This window comes from Sciurus carolinensis, chromosome 10 (genome assembly GCF_902686445.1).
Source record: "Sciurus carolinensis chromosome 10, mSciCar1.2, whole genome shotgun sequence".
Classification (NCBI taxonomy): domain Eukaryota; kingdom Metazoa; phylum Chordata; class Mammalia; order Rodentia; family Sciuridae; genus Sciurus; species Sciurus carolinensis.
The window spans coordinates 63,744,658-63,763,211 of NC_062222.1; positions in this window are offsets into that span (position 1 = coordinate 63,744,658).

Genomic DNA, 18,554 nt, shown 5'->3' on the forward strand with positions numbered 1-18,554 from the left:
TAGCTTCAGAATAGCCTGGTTATTTATTCATTTGTCAAGAATGATCAACCATTGGTTTCACTTATTAATATGTTACCAATGATCAACCACTGGTTTCTACTTATTAATATGTTACAGCAGATCCACAAATGTGTACTAAATAAATTCCAGTTAATTTCAATATATATCTTAAATGTGTAAGGAATCAGCCTCAATTTTTAAATATTGAAATTTTTAAGAAATTTTAAAATTCTTTATATTTCAATAAAGCTAGAAGGAAGTATTTTGTTTTCACCACAACAAAATAATAAATGTTTATGTGTGTGCTTACCCTGATATAAATATTACACAATGTATCCTGGTATTGAAACATCACATGGTTCCCCAACATAATTTTTATGTGTTACTTAAAATATAAACCAACTATCCAAAATATTAGACACTTTTCTTCACATAGTTATAACAGAAACATTACTGGTGATTAAAACAGAGAAGTGAGAAATAAACATGCCTCACTGTTTTTTTGTGTCCAGCACAAAATCAACTCTAAAAATGAACAAATAGTATTTGGTTCTATTTTCCCCTCCCTTTGGGGTATATATGCTATATCAGTCACAGTATGAAAAATAAATTGCTGCATGCATTTTATTTTTTCTTAGACTTTTAACTCTTTCTAGATCTACTTACTATTCCTTTTACAAGGTTCACAAATGCATGGTAAAGTCTTCCAAAGATCTTTTGAGTTTTTCACAGGCAAATAGATTTTTTTTCTGCAGAAGGAAAAAATATACTTTGTCTTAGTGAAATTTCCACACTTCAAAATATCAAAACCCCCAATTTACGAAGTCTGTTGCACTGGTAGGTAGACAAAGATAACCTCCCCTCCCCACATACACACACAAACTATTTTGGCTGTTACATCAGAGGTTTTTGTAGATTTTTCCTTTTTTTAAAATTTAGATTTTTTATATCAAGTTTATTACAAAACATGCTTGTTTCATACAATTGTTCCAAATTATTCTAATTGTTCTGATGAACAATTAGTTTAAATACAAATTATGCCATATTACTCAGAAATATTTTGCCATTAGTAGATGTTTTCTTGCCACCATTAAAATAATTCTTATACAAAACAATCTAAAAACATGGATGGGACAACCTTGATTGATTTGTCAAACATGTTCAAAAATATCTCAGTGAAGTTATAAAGAACAGGGAATTTCTAACAATTTTTCTCTCCTGTTGAGACAAAAAAAAAGAAAAGAAAACAAAAAACCCACAAAACATTACCAGATTGTGCATGCATAATTTTAGTTCTCAGGGAATTCTGTGGTTGGGCTGGGTATTCAGTTTGATATGGGATTCCATTCTCTGGAGAAACATTTATCAAGTACATTTCAGTGAAACCACTAATTTATATGGGTGTTTGTTTTAAATTGTTTTTAAAAATGGATCCTGGATTACAGATGCTTGTGTATAAATCTTTCAATGTGATTATATATACCTACTTAGATCTTCCCACTAATAACCTGTAGAAAATAGGAAATGGGGCAAATTTAAGAGACTGGCCTTTATTAGCAAGAAGGGGAAGAAGAAAAAAACACCACAGATTCATATGTGTCTCAAAATACAATGTTAAAATGGAATAAAAGAATCATGTACTTTTCTTTCTAGTAAGCTCCAATCAATTGGAAAGTCAGATTCAATTATGTACCATGACTTGTTTCTGGAAAAGTGTTGTGGGTTACTTCTGTGTTGTAATAATTTTTGATAATTGGAGGTATATGGAAGAACCTACTAATATCATGTTTGACACTCAATTTGTACTTCCAAATTACTTATCAAATCTATAGCTGAATCTGAATCTTTATCTGTTATGTGTTAAAACAAAAAGCTTACCTCATCTTTTTGTAGAAGATTCAATTTTTTCCAACAGCTGTGCAATGCAAAATTTCTACAATTACAGAATAGGGATTTCTGATTACTTTCATATAGAAATGTCTTGGTAGAAGAGAATACTCAAAAGACAAATTAAGATTCTAAATTGAAAATAATTATATTTATTAAAATCATACAATTTTAATGTGCTGTTCATTTCTTAAAATGGATGATATTAGTACAAAAAGTAATTTTCTAAGTTTAAGTTTATTCCATACACTTTCATAAATAATAAAAAAATAATTTGGGGACAATATTTTCCAAAATTAATAACTAAAATAGTCTATTAAAAACAAGTTCTGTGAACAAGTAGATTCAGGCAATGCTGGGTTAAAAAAGTTGAGCAATTTATTTCACAATATGACCTTTAAGAGCTCTTAATATATGCTTCAGTGTTCAAAATGGAGTTCTAAACTGTAATGTTATGGTTTGGATCTTTAATAACTCCTGAAAAGCCCATGTGTAGGAAATACAGGGATATTCAGAGGTGAAATGATTAGATTATTGGAGCTGTCACCTCATGGGGGATTAATTCATTTGATGGATTAATGATTTGAATGGTGGTAACTACAGGCAGCTGGGGCATAACTGGAGAAAGTTAGGCCACGGGGGCATGCCCGTCAGGATTATGACTCCTTATGTTCTCTTCCCCCTACTTATCTTTCCTTCTCAGCTGCCATAAACTGAGCATCTTTCTCTTCCAAGTCCTTCTACCATGATTTTCTGTCTCATTCTGGCAAAAGCAATGGAGTCATGAACCAAATGTCTGGATCCTCCATGAGGCCCAAATAAACTTTTTCTCCTCTAAGTTATTCTTGTCAGATATTTTGGCCACAGTGGGAAAAACTGATTCACACAGAAATTGGAACTGAGAAGCAGGGTCATTGCTGTGAGTAACCTGACCATATGGTTTAGAGGCCTTTCGAACTGGTTTGTGGGAGGAGTTTGAAAAAATTAGGAGATGGAGGGAAACTAAGTACTTTGCACAGAAACAAATGGAAAGATACCTTGAAGGCATCTCAGGAATTAGAAAGACCACACCAGTGGCAGGCTGAAGCATGTAAACTCTTTTGAGAAAAGACCCTGGGGGTAGCTTGTTCCTACAAGGGTGCCTGTGGATGCTGTTACCGCAGGATTCATTTATCTGTCCTTAGCCACCTAGGCACTCAGAAATCGCTGTATCCCTGGTCCAAGGGGGCCCTGCCATGATTTGAACTGGTACAGAGCTTGGTATCATCCACATGGAGCTAGTTTTACAGGAATAAAGGATGCTAAGTTAAGGGGTTACGCAAGTTTCCAATTTGATTTCTAAAGAAGGCCTGGGAAGTCAAGCAAACTATAGTAGGACTGGAATAACTGATGGCAACCTCTGAGAGAGCAATGTCTGAAGCCAAAGTTGCAGTGGAGACCACCACAGGAATTAAAAGATACCAGTCAGGCAGCATGGCACACGACTATAATCTCAGTGGCTCAGGAGCTAGGCAGGAGAATTGCAAGTTCAAAGCCAGTCTCAGCAATTTAGTAAGACCCTAAGCAATTTAGCAAGACCACCTAAAAATTAAAAAAAAAGTAAAAGGACTGGGGATGTGGTTCAGTGGTTAAGTATCCCTGGGCCCTTGGGTTCAATCCCTGGTACCAAAACAAAAGAATTAAGAGATAACAGGAGTATGGAATGTTCACCAAGGAAAGCTGCAGAGAGTGAGCAGAACCAGACCAAGAAAGTGGCCGTGTGGGTGGAGCAGCCCAAGCCTTTTGGAGGGCACATATTGCCACCATGTACCCCAGAAGTCAGATGTAGAGCTACAGGGCTTGTTTGCTTCACTGGTTTTGGACTTGTTGTGATCATATGCCTTCTCTCTATGCCCTATTCCTCCCTTTCGGAATGGGAATGTTTACTCTGTGCCATTTTATATTGGATACATATAACTTGCTTTGTATTTTACATGGGCTCACAGTCAAGTGTTTGTCTTGGGAATGAGATCAAATTTTGTATTTAAACTTTTGAGCAATTCTGGATCTCTTAGAGCTATGGGGACTCTTGGAGACAGACTGAATGTACTTTGCACTGTGAGTTAGAGATGAGCTTTACAGGGTCAGGGATGAAATAATATGGTTTGGATCTTTAATGTCTCTTGAAAAACTCAAGTATGAGGCAATATAAGAATGTTCAGAGGTGAAATTTTTAGATTATGAAATCTATAATCTCATCAGAAGATTGCTCTATTTGATGGATTAATAATTTGTTTGGGCTACTTGGTGTTAACTATAGGCTATTTGGGTGTGACTGGTGGAAATAGGATACTTGGGGCAGGTCTTGGACTTTATTGTGCCCTTGGTTCCTTGTTTTCTCTCGCCTTTTCTTCCTGGCTGCTACGACCTGAGAAGATTTTCTTTGCCATACCTTCGTGTCATGGTGTCCTGCCTTACCTCAGGCCTGGAGCAATAAACTCAGACAATTTGGACTAAATTTCTGAAATCATGAACTTCTAAACTTATCCTCCTCTAAGTTGTGCTTCTTGGGTATTTTGGTCACAGGAAAGAAAAGATTACTAACACAAGGAAACAGAATTTTTATTGTATATTTAATCAAGACATTTAGACAGTATTACAAAAAAAAATTGGTGTTTTAAATAAAAAAGAGGCAATTCCTTTCAGTCACAAGTATGGAAAAGTATGTTTTATAGCATGGTACAATCCAGTTGATGCAGGACAAGGTTTTGTGTTCCTATTAGAAAATTAGTGTGACAACTGCAGTCAGTTCTGATACTATACTAGGTTGTTCTGACAATCAAAGCTATCTTGTAATTGTCAATATACAACTTTTCCTGATGTAAGTCAAGCACTCCTCAAGTGACATTCTGAAATTCAAAAGTTCAATTTCTGATAATTCTTATTAAGTAAAGAATGTATTTGTAATCTTAATTCAAATATATAATATCCATAATCCTTGCAAATTTACGCTTACTTGAGAAGGTTTAACAGAAACAAGAGCAGAACTTGTCTCTAAAGAACTTTGCCTTACATACCAGGTCTGTACTAAGTATTTAATCTATTTTTGGAACATACTCAGATATTTCTCATTAAATGACTAACTATCTGAAGAAAAATCTTACTGTTTTTTCAGATTTCCTTATGAGCTTGCATATATAGGCAGGAGAAGTTAAATCTTATTAAGGGCAGGCACAAGTGTCTACAAATCTCAAATCATTTTTCCATTAAGGAAAACAAAATTTACTTGAAAGAATTTATTCCTCATAAGGCCATGTTGTATTACTATTACTTCAATATTCTCAAACATTTAGGGTTCTATAAATTTCTACATTGAAAAGAAGACAAATAGGAATGAAATATTTTCTTATTCTATGAAATTAGTATAGAATCCCTGTCTGAATTTGATATCAGGATACTGCTGGCCTCAGAAAAAGAGTTTGGAAGTATTCCCTGCTATTAATTTTTTTGAAGATTTTAAAAAGAATTGGTATTATTTTTAAAAGGTTGATAGATTTCACCAAAGAAATCATCCAGTCCCAGTTTTTCTTGGAAAGATTTTTAATAACTGACTCAATGTTCTTATTTGGTATTTATTTTTCAACTTCTATTTCTTCATGATTCAGTCTTGGTAGTTTAGTGTTTTTAAAATTATCCATTGTGTTCCATCCTATTCATATTATTTGAGTATAAATGTTCACAATGGTCCTGTATTATGCTCTGTATTTCTGTAATATAAGCTACAATATTTCATTTTTTCCTGACTTTGAGTCCTCTTTCTATTAGTCTATCTAAAAGTTTGCTAATCTTGCTTTGTAAACAAAGATCAAACTCTTAATTTGTCTTTTTTTGATGTTTTTCTAGTCTCTATTTTGAGCATTTCTGTTCTGATTTTCCTTTTAATAACTTTTGGCACAAATTTTCATATTTTTTTATTCCCTTAGATGTGAAATTAGTTCGTTTGAGATCTTTCTAAATGTAGGCATTTATCATTTTAATATTGGAACTGCTTTTGCTGCATTTCATAATTTTCAATGAGTTGTCTATCATTTTTGTCTCAACATCTGTTTTTATTTCTCTTGATTTCTTCTTTGACCAATTGGTTGCTCAGGAGAATATTGTTTAATTTCCATATGTTTGTGAATTTTCCACTTTATCTTATTAACTTCAAGCTTCACACAATAGTACTTGGAAAGATGCTTGATATGTTTTCAATCTTAAGTTTGTGACCACTTGTTTTGTAACCTTATACATAATTCATCCAGGATACTGTTTCTTGTGTGCTTTAAAAGAATGTGTGCTCTGATTCAACTGAATGAAGTGTTCTGTATATCCCTTATATTTTAAGTCTAAAATATAGTTCAAGTTCAATGTTCAATTTTCTGTCTAGAAAACATATTTTTTTGAAAATGGAATACTGAAGACTCCTAACACTATGGTATTGCTATCTATCCCTCCATTCAGATATGCTAATTTTATATTTAGGTGTTCAGATGTTGGATGTTATACATTTATAATTGTTATATTCTTTGGATGAATTGACCTCTTTATTATTACATCACAACTTCCTTTAGTTTCTATGATAGTTTTTGGCTTAAAATAGAGAAGTTAAAGTTATTCTGATGAAAATATAGCTATCATTCTGCTATTTTGTTTCCATTTACATGTACTGTTTTTCCATTCCTTTACTTCAAGTCTAAAACTTAAAAATGAAGTGAATTCAATCTAGGCAACATATAGTGTTTTTTTTGTTTTTTTGTTGTTTTTTTGCTGTTTTTAATCCACAGAACTACTCTGTATTTTGGATGGGGAAGTAGAAAAGGGTACAAACAAAATGAATGTATGTGCTAGTTTTTGTGATAACTTTTTAAAAAAAGTTTATTTTTTTGATTAACTGTAACAAATGGGGTACAACCTGTTTCTCTGGATATACACGAAGTAGAGTCGCAACATTTGTGTAATCATACATGTACATAGGATAAGGATGTTTGTCTTTAATTTTTCCTTCCTCCCCACTCCCCACCCCTCTTTTTCCACTAAACCATCCTTCCTCCATTATTCCCTCCCTCCCACCCCCTGTTATGTATCATCATCTGCTAATCAGAGAGAACATTTGGCCTTTGTTTTCTTTGAGATTGGCTTATCTCACTTAGCATGATGTTCTCCAATTTCATCCATTTGCCTGCAAATGCCATAATTTTATCATTCTTCATTGCGGAGTAATATTCCATTGTATATATATGCCACAGTTTCTTTATCCATTCATCAACTGATGGGCATCTAGGTTGGTTCCACAATCTGGCTATGGTGAATTGAGCAGCAATGAACATTGATGTGGCTGTATCTCTGTAGTATGCTGATTTTAAGTCCTTTGGGTATAGGCCAAGGAGTGGGATAGCTGGGTCAAATGGTGTTTCCATTCCAAGCTTTCTGAGGAATCTCCATACTGCTTTCCAGAGTGGCTGCACTAATTTGCAACCTCACCAGCAATGTATGAGTGTACCTTTTCCCCTACATCCTCACCAACACATATTGTTGCTTGTATTCTTGATAATAGCCATTCTAATTGGGTGAGATGGAATCTTAGGGTAGGTTTGATTTACATTTCTCTTGTTACTAGAGATGTTGAACTTTTATTCATATATCTGCTGATTGCTTGTAGATCTTTAGTGAAGTGTCTGCTCAGTTCCTTAGCTCATTTATTGATTGGGTTATTGGTACTCTTGTGCAAAATTTTTGAGTTCTTTATAGATTCTGGAGATTAGTGCTTTATCTGAAATATGTGTGGCAAAGATTTTCTCCCATTCTGTAGGCTCTCTCTTCACATTGTTGATAGTTTTTTTTTTGCTGATAAAAAGCTTTTTAGTTTGCATCTATCCCAATTATTGATTCCTGCTTTTATTTCTTGTGCTTTGGGAGTCATGCTAAGGAAGTCTGGTCCTAAACTGACATAATGAAGACTTGGACTTACTTTTTCTTCTATAAGGTACAGGGTCTCTCATCTGATTCCAAGGTACTTGATCCATTTTGAGTTGATTTTTGTGCAGGGTGAAAGATAGGGGTTTAGTTTCATTCTGTTGCATATGGTTTTCCAGTTTTCCCAGCACCATTTGTTGAACAGGCTATCTTTTCTCCATTGCATGTTTTTGGAACCTTTGTCTAGTATGAGAAAACTGTATTTATGTGGGTTTGTCTCTGTGTCTTCTATTCTGTACCGTTAATCTACCTGTCTATTTTGGTGCCAACACCATGCCATTTTTGTTACTATTGCTCTATCGTATAGTTGAAGGTCTGGTATTGTGATACCCCCTACTTCACTCTTCCTGCTAAGGATTTCTTTAGCTATTCTGGGTCTCTTATTCTTCCAAATGAATTTCATGATTGCCTGCTCTATTTCTGTGAGGTATGTCATTGGGATTTTAATTGGAATTGCACTGAATCTGTATAGCACTTTTGGTAGTGTGGCCATTTTAACAATATTAATTCTGCCTATTCAAGAACATGGAAGATATTTCCATGTTCTAAGGTTTTCTTTAATTTCTTTCTTTAGTGTTCTGTAGTTCTCATTGTAGAGGTCTTTCACCTCTTTTGTTAGATTGAATCCCAAGTACTTTATTTTATTTATTTATTTTTTTGAGACCATTGTGGATAGGGTAGTTTTCCTAATTTCTCTTTCAGAGGATTCATCAATTAAGAATAAAAGTGCATTAGATTTATGAGCATTGATTTTATATCCTATTTTGTTGAATTCATTTATGAGTTCTATAAGATTTCTGGTGGAATTTTTCGCTCCTCTAAATATAGAATCATGTCATCGACAAATAAGGAGAGTTTGAGTTCCTCTTTAACTATTTGTATCCCTTTAATTTCTTTGGTCTGTCTAGTTGTTCTGGCTAGAGTTTCAAGGACGATGTTGAATAGAAGTGGTGAAAGAGGGCATCCCTGCCTTGTTCCAGTTTTTAGGGGGAATGCTTTCAGTTTTTCTCCATTTGGAATGATGTTGGCAGTGGGCTTAGCATAGACACCTTTACAATGTTGAGGAGTGTTCCTACTATCCCAATATTTTCTAGTGTTTTGAGCATGAAGGGGTGCTGTGTTTTATCAAATGCTTTTTCCACATCTATTGAAATAATTTCATAATTCTTAACTTTAAGTCTGTTGATGTGGTGAATTACATTTATTGATTTCCTGATGTTGAACCAACCTTGCATCTCTGGGAGGAACCCACTTGATAATGGTGCACTATCTTTTTCATATGTTTTTGTATGAGATTTGCTAAATGTTTGTTAAGAATTTTTGTATCTATGTTCATTAAGGATATTGGTCTGAAATTTTCTTTTCTTATTGTGTCTTTGTCTGGTTTTGATATCAGGGTGATATTAGGTTCATAGAATGAGTTTGGAAGGGTCCCCTCTTCTTCCATTTCATGGAATACTTTGAGGAGTATTGGAATGATCTCTTCTTTGAAGGTCTTGTAGAACTTAGCTGAGAGTCCATCTGGTTCTGAACTTTTCTTTGTTGGTAGGCTTTTGTTGACTTCTATTTCATTGCTTGAAATTGAGCTATTTAAATTGTGTATGTCCTCCTGATTCAGTTTGGGTGGATCATATGTCTTTGGAAACCTGTTTTTGTTTTTCAGATTTTCTATTTTGTTATAGATTTTCAAAATAGTATCAAATTATGTTTTGTATTTCAATAGTGTATGTTGTGATATTTCTGTTTTCATTCCAAATTTTAGTAATTAGAGTTTTCTCTCTTCTTTGTTAGTGTGGCTAAGGTTTTATCAATTTTGTTTATTTTTTCAAGGAACCAACTTTTATTTGTCAATTTTTTTGATTGTTTCTTTTGTTTCAATTTCATTAATTTCAGCTCTGATTTTAACTACTTCCTGTCTTCTACTACTTTTGATGTTGCTCTATGCTTTTTCTAGGGCTTTGAGCGTAATATTAGGTTGTTTATTTGTTCACTTTGTCTTCTTTTTTCAATGCGCTCCATGCAATGAATTTTCCTCTAAGTACTGCTTTCATAGTGTTGCAGAGATTTTGATATGTTGTATCTTTGTTCTTGTTTACCTCTAACAATATTTTTATTTTCCCCCTGCTGTCTTCTGTTATCCATGCATCATCCAATTCCATATTATTTAATCTCCAGGTGTTGGAGCAGTTTCTGCTTTTTATTTTGTCACTGATTTCTAATTTCATGCCATTATGATCTGATAGAATACAAGGTAGTATCTCTGTCTTTTTGTATTTGCTAAGAGTAGCTTTGTGGCATAACATATGGTCTATTTTAGAGAAGGATCCATGTGCTGCTGAGAAGAAAGTGTATTCACTCATTGATGGATGGAATATTCTATATATGTCTGTTAAGTCTAAATTATCGATTTTGTTATTGAGATCTATGGTTTCTTTGTTCAAATTTAGTTTGGAAAATCTGTCCAGTGGTGAGAGAGGTGTGTTAAAATCACCTAGTATTACTGTGTTGTGGCCTATTTGGTTCCTGGAATTGAGAAGGATTTGTTTGATGAACATGATTGAGCCATTATTTGGGACATTAATATTTATGATTTTTATGTCTTGCTGATTTATGCTTCCCTTAAGCAGTATGAAATGTCCTTCTTTATCCCTTCTAATTTTCTCTTGAAGTCTGCTTTATCTGATATGAGAATGGAAACCCTTGCTTTTTTAATGAGTCCATGTGCGTGGTATGTTTTCTCCCATCCTTTCGCCTTTAGTCTGTGGGTATCTTTTCCTATGAGATGAGTCTCTTGAAGGCAGCAAATTGTTGGGTCTTTCTTTTTAATTCATTCTGCCAGTCTGTGTCTTTTGATTGATGAGTTCAGGCCATTAATATTCAGGGTTATTATTGAGATATGATTTGTATTCCTGGTCATTTTGGCTTATTTTTGTTTATTAACTTGACTTGATTTCTCCTTTATTTGGTTATTCCTTTAGGGTAGTTCCTCCCTATGCTGACTTACATCATTGTTTTTCATTTCTTCCTTATGGAATATTTTGCTGAGAATGTTCTGTAGCACTGACTTTCTATTTGTAAATTCTTTTAGCTTTTGTTTATCATGGAAGGATTTTATTTTGTCTTCAAATCTGAAGGTAAGTTTTGTTGGGTATAAGATTCTTGGTTGGCATCCATTTTCTTTCAGAGCTTGAAAAATAAGTATTGGTTTTCCCCTGAATGTAATTTGAATTTTTTTCTCTTGCAGTCTTTAAGATTATATCTTTTATTTATATGTTAGGTATTTTCATTATAATGTGACTTGGTGTGGATCTGTTGTAATTTTGTATATTTGGTGTCCTGTAAGCCTCTTGTATTTGATTTCCCATTTCATTCTTCAGATTTGGGAACTTTTTTGATATTATTTCATTGAATAGATTTTTAATTCCTTTGTTTTGTATCTCTGTGCCTTCCTCAATCCCAATAATTCTTAAATTTGGTCTTTTCATGATAACTCATAATTCTCGGAAATTCTGTTCATAATTTCTTAACATCTTCTCTGTTTGGTCAACTTTGTTTTCAAGATTAAATATTTTGTCCTCAATGTCTGAGGTTCTGTCTTCCAAGTGTTCTAGCCTATTGGTTATGTTTTGTATGGAGTTTTTAATTTGGCTTATTGTTTCCTTCATTTCAATGATTTCTGTTTTGTTTTTTATCAGAATCTCTATCTCTTATTGAAATGATCTTTTGCTTGCTGCATTTGCTCTTTGAACTGTTGATCGGTGCCATCATTCAATGCATGCATTTGCTCTCTTATCCTCTTATCTCATTATTATTTCTCTTATCGTTTTAATTATGTACATTCTGAACTCCCTTTCATGCCATGTTGTCATTGGATTTTATTTATGCACCATCCAAATTTCTTTGGGACACTTTCTTCCCTTGTTTTCTCATGTTGTTCATTTGTCTTCCCCTCTAGGAGTGTGAATCTGAAATATTGCAGTTTCCCCCCAATAGCCTTACAGTGGCCCCACAGGTTTCCAATATCTCACCTTGAAGTGAGAGATCAATATAAGCAGCACACCATACAAACAATATGCATCCTTAACTCAAATAATCCCTTTAAAGTATTAATCATATTTCTTAATAAACAGAGATTATGAGTTCAATTATTATCTACAGCTTAGCCAATAGGTGTTCCATAAGGACCATGATTTCTAATGGTGGGCAAAGAGGATGGAGAGGAGTGTAGGATATAACATTTATGAGACAAGAAGTGAGTTTATAGGGGTAGTAAAAGTGGAATTAAAAGAAATTGGTTTTTAGCATGCAAAAAGAGAGAAAGTCTCCAAGGAGATAGATAAATAAGAGGAAAATAGAGAGGATGAGAAAAATATTAATCAAAGAAAAGAAAAGTAGGAATAATAGGAATAATCATAATATTACTACTAATTAAAAAATCTACAATCAAACTATACAGTATTGTTCAAACCTCCTAGTCTTCAGTAGCCTGATATCTGGGAGGAACTTGATAATCCAGCAACCAAAGAAAGGTGCTGCCCCTCTAGGGATGTGGCCTCCAGGTGGGTTATAATCCCTGCTAGTGGTCAGAGGCACCTCCATGTGTTGACAGATGGTCAATTGCAGCATGAGTGCTAAACCATGGGCTGGGGCCAGGATGGGCTGAGCCTGGTTCTCCAGACTGGGACTCCCAGGTGTGGAAGTCTTATGTAGTGGTACTGGGCTGGGCCTGGGTCTCTGGCCTGCCTTCCTGGAATGAAAGTCTCGCCTCTTGTGATAGCTTTTGTAGCAGACTAAACTTTCTCCTTCTCTCTCTCTCTCTTTTTTCTTTCTTTTGTGCATTCTCTTCTCCTCTTAACACAGTATAAATAAAGAGAAAGGTACCCCCCAACAAAGTTGTAAGTCTCCAAGATGAATGGATAAAAAGTATTGCAATATCAGGTTTGATTGACCTAATAACAACATCAAAATAGCATAATTAGCATCTTTTCTCATAAAATGGACACACAGTTTATTTTTTCACTCCTTTTTAGATTTTTGTTTTAATAATCATCTTTCAGCAATTGATTTTTTAAAATATTCTTTGTTTCAAAAATTGCTTTTTGGAACTCAGCAAGCTTTTCAAAAGAGTTTCCAATTAGTTTTACAATAATTATTAACTTTTAAAATAATATTTTCACTAGAGATGAAAAATAAATGGAGACCAACAAAAGAAAGAAATGTTAACATCTTCTTACAAAGAAATATATCAAACTAATATCTTCTCCTTGCAAAGTGGCATTTACAAATCTTAGTACACATTTTGTTTATAGTTTTTCTAAAGAAAAAGTGGTTTCACTGATCCATCTTCAACTGTCCCTTGTCCCTTTTCATCAACCCAGAGGCAGGCAAGGTCCAAAGAGGGCACTCCAGATAGGACCTGTGTATCTGGGGCAAGGTGGTTAACATGGATTATAAAGAGGCCAAAACTGCTTCTCCTTCATGGTGTTTAGGTTACATCAAGTTTCCTACCTGACCTGGTTGTACTCCAGGTATTTTTAGTCAGGTATTGAGTAATGTTCATTGGGAAATTGAATTGGTGGAGTCAATATGGGAACATGTCTTATTCAAGACAGATTTAATAAAGTCTTCCAGAAGATAGAATTGTGTTCATCCTTGAATTCTACTTCTCTTTTCCCTCATCCTATCTGAGCTGCAGGGCTATCATGAGTCACTCAAGTGATAGAAGACACCCAAACAACTTAGAAGTCTACTAGTGCTAGAGAATGATAGACCATAGCTTGCCCATAACACTAGCATGGGGTGGGGCATGGGGAGAGCATGCTGAGGGGAAGGTAAAGAGCTCCAAACAGCAACGGTGAATTCCTCTTGGTGAGAGAGAAAGCAAGATCAGAGACAGGAGTCAGAAGACTGGTGTTGGTCTACATGAGAAATGACAGTGTGCAGACAAGGCTGATGGCAGTGGGGATAAAGAGACATGGATGGATTTGAAAGATATGTAAGACATAAGTGTAACAAAACTTGGATGGTAGCTTGGTGAGGAAGGAGGAAGAATTGAGGATGACTTATTTCTGACATGAGCAACTAGGCAAGTAGTGACCATGAAAATTATCTTTTGCTGGGTCTCTTCTTTGTATCTCTACCACTTTTAGAGTTATTACCTTTCTGCCTTTAGTGATTCTCTTTTGTGTAGAAATTCTATTGTTATGCTGGATTATAGGGTAGGGTCCTTGAAGGCATGGACAACATCTTCAGGTTTTCTTTTGCTTAGGTTATAGCACAAAAGACACGTTTGGTCATTTTTTGACTGATCAAATGAATAGCAACTCCAAGATTTTGAGCCTTAAAACTAGAAAGACCAAAGTTCCAGAGAGGCCACGGCCCAAGTTATAAGTGTCTTTAAAACTCTGAGAATAGCTGGGCTTTTGTCAAGGCCTGTACTTTGAGAATTGTCACATTGGTCTAGTTCAGTTGCACCAAAATTTTTCTAGTGAAACTCACTTTGTGGACTTTGGAATGCTGTATTTTGTCAAATGCTCTTTCTATATCTATTAAAGTAATCATGTGATTCTCGTCTCTATGTCTACTGATGTGGTGAATTAATGCTTATTGATTTCCACATGTTGAACCAATATTGCATGGTTCAATGCAACATTGATCATGGTACACTATCTTTTAAATATGTTTTTGTATGCAATTTAACTGTATTTTATTAAGAATTTTTTCATCATCAGGGATATTGGTCTGAAGTTTTTTTTTTTTTTTTTCTTGATGTGTCTTTGTCTCATTTTGGTATCAGGGTGATACCAGCTTCATAGACTGTTTAGAAAGGTTCCCCCTTTTGTATTCCAAGGAATAATTTGAGGAGGTTGGGTGTTAGTTCTTCTTTGAAGGTCTGGTAGAACTTAACTGAGAATCCATCTGGTCCTGGTCTTTGCTTTGTTGATAGGCTTTTGATGGTGTCTTCAATTTGACTGCTTGAAATTGATCTGTTTGAATTTTCTATGCCCTCCTGATTCAATGTGGGTAGGTCATATGTCTCTAGAAATTTATTGATTGTCTTTAAGATTTTCTATTTCATTAGAGTATTTTCACAGTAGTTTTGTCAGCAAAATTTTTTGCAAGGTGATTTTTACTAAAACATTATTAATATTAATCTTGTAATTGTTAACTTCAACTCAATTGTTTAACACTTTAACCATGAAGTATTTTGGAAAAAAACTAAAAAGTGAAAAGAATTGAAAAAAGAAAAATCTCATGTTCCCACTATCAAGATCCAACAAAGTTTAGTACATTGCTATTCTTGTTTGAAACAGTTTGATTATTTTTAAGGAAAGAGAAGTTACATTTATAGGTGAAGCTTCCCAGATTCTAATTCACTTCTCTTCCATACCACTGTCCTGAAATTTACTAGTACAAATTTCATTTATGTTCTATGTATGAAAGGATAAAATGTAAATAAAGTTAAGCCAAAATTTTTCTTTAAAGGGAAATAAAGTAAAACAATACTGCAGAATGTCTCTAGTTTCTGGTACAACACATAAAGACTGGAAGTTGTCCCTCCTATCATCACAATACAAAAAAAATTGTAAAAACTGGAAATACAATAATTCTTATAGAAACATCAGAGAATTGAAGTCATAGGTAGACTACTATCCCCAAAATTGCGAGAGAAGTATAAAATGCAGAGAAATCCAATTTAAAGGGAAGAAAATCCTGGAAGAACAATTAAAGAGTAATAGATCATTGACTGAGATTATGCATGTACCAGTTTGAGGGATAAAATCTCCTGGGGGCACAATCCTAAGGAGATTGTATACTTATATGCATTTTCTTGGTGCCCCACTACATTGTCAGGATAAAGACAGAAGAAAAATTCCCTCATGCTTTTGACAAAGGAAGGGGAAAAATAATTATCTGATATATACCAGAGTTCTTTTTGTTCCCTACTAAAACCCCACCCTCAAATGAAACTATAGCACCACAGTCTAACTGATTTGGATTTTGCCAGAGTGTAACCAACATGGGGGAAAGAAAATTCTCAAGTCTAGCCCCACCTACCTTTTTAGTCTTACCGAAAACAAGAAAAAGAAGCTGAGAAGTACTTGGGAAGGTCACAGCGCAGAAATACAGACTTATTAAAAGAGGGAGACCTAGTGATAAACTAACCTTATCACATAACAATAACATACCTTATCACCATAACAATATAGCATATGATATTAATAGGGAACTACAGCCAAAAGGATGGCAAGTCTCAGAGCATATGTATGAGTCTCTCAAAAAGTCCAAACTCTGCAAGGGAGGCAGAATTCAAGTAGAGTAGGGAATTTTAGTTTCTGACATCATGACTAAAAGGAAAAGGAAACACAGCCTGATTACTACCATTGTGAAGCTTAACTATGTTTATGAGGTAAACATAAAACCTTCCTCTAAATTCTTACTTATCTCAAGTTTTTTTGTTTGTTTGTTTTTTGTTTTCTTTTTGCCAATATGTCATATCTGGCTTTGAAAAACAATTTATAAAGACATCCTAGAAGGCAAAAACCACAGTCTGAGGGACAAAGTAAGCATGCAAACCAGACTCAGATGACCAAGAATTTGAAAGTGTCAGATCAGAAATTTAAAATAATCATGATTAACATGCTAAGAATTCTAATGGAAAGAATGGGCAATATGAAAAAAAAATATAAATGGTCAATTTGAGTAAGTAGAAAGATGGAAACTGAAAATGAGTAAAAAAAAAAAAAAAGAAAAAAAAAAAAAAACTCCTAGACTTAAAAACTTACACAAATAAGGAACATTTTGATTGGTGCAACAGTGAACTTCATATGGCCAAGGAACCAAAAGAACTAATTTTAAATAAGTCAATGTAGATTTCCCAGTGTAGAAAGAAGATTGAAAAAAAAAACAGAAAAGAAAGTGAAAAAGAAAAAATGGTGAAAAGAATCCAACAACTTTTGAGTAAATTAAACAGGTCTAACTGAGCTGCTACAGAAGTACCATAAGAAGAAAGGGAAAAAGGTACAGAATCAATAATTGGTTTAATAATGATTAAGAATTTTAAGGGTAGACCCCCACCTAAAATTCAGCAACCTCAGAGAAGAGGCATAATATCTGCCCCCCAAATCCACAGCTAAGCATGTCATATCCAAATCACAATAAAAAAAGATGACTCTTAAGGACCTCAAAAAATTCTCAATGAAGTCCCTTATGAAGCTCTGAGAAACTGCCTGGCATTAGGATTTTCATTGGCAAATTGGATGATATACATCAACTGAAAAGTCTGTAAACAATTCTGAAGAATAGTGTTGATTTTTTTTTTATGAGAATCAAAACTAAACACTATCTTAGGAAATTGTTTTGGGCTGCACACCCCTAAAGGGAGTGATCATATCAAGGAAGAGGTAACTGACCTCATTCCCAATTAGGGTGTGTATGTATTTGTAGCTGGATAATTGTCAGAACTGAATTCATTTAAAGACCATTGCACTTACATGTCCTATATTTGAACTAGGGTGTTTAAAATCACAAGCATTTGTCAGACATCTGTCTCTCCATCATGATGTGACTAACAGTATGGAGTTCTCATGGTAGTTCAAGCAAACTTCCAGAGACCCAGAAAAAAGCAGCAAAGCTTCTTATGGCTTACACTTGGAAGGCCCAGAAGTCATTTATGCTCTTTCTTCTGGTCAAGCCACTAAAGCCAATGAGAAGGAAAGCAAAGTTAGGCTTCATTGCATAGTAAGAGGAGTGTCATAGTGAGCTTTAATCTGTGGTACCTGTTTGCCATTGGTCATTCCCTTTTTCTTCTTCTAATCTTATTCCCACTTCAAAAATAATCCAAAAATGAAGACTTCGGTAAGTAATCTTGTCAACAGTCAAGGTTGATATTTGACATATACAAAGCAGTGTAGCTTTGTATATAATTTGCTAAAATTTGAGTCTTTCCATATTGATTGGTAAAAAATATATTGGTCTGAGAGTTAAATGGTCTTTCCTTTTCCCCAGTCACCAAAATCCCTCTCTCAGCATCACCCTGAACAATTCAAGGATGAAGCAACTGAAGCATTAAAGTCCAGATTATTATAGAGTTATCAGGACATGGCCTATTAAAACTAACCTCTCTTAGAAATTAGTGCCTGTGCTATTGTTTTCAAAAGTCATATTCTAAGGTCATTGTTATACTTTCCTTTAAGGACCTCAGAAGTTTGGCTTATGACCCGTATAGGTGCCACCCTGGCCCTGGAAGTCGCCAAAAGTAACTGACATTCTGGGCATCCCATGTTCATGATTGTTCTAGTATCCAGGCCCATAATGTTTTATCTAAAGTGAATACAGCACTTAACAGGATCATTTGCATCCTGATGTAAAATCTGGTATCTAGGAAACAAAGGGCAGGTACCTCTTTAGCTCTTTGAAGCCAGCACTGCTGGTTAATGCATTTAAAAAAAAAATTTTTTTTAAAGTTCTTGATGGACCCTTATTTTATTCATTTATTTCTATGTGATGCTGAGATTTAAACCCAGTGCCTCACACATGCTAGGCCACCACTCTACCACTGAGCCACAATCCCAGCTGTGCATTTTTGAAGTCACTCCCTGTTGTGGTTTGGATGTGAGATATCCCTCAAAAACTTAGTTTTGAGACAATGCAAGGTTTAGAGGAGAAATGAT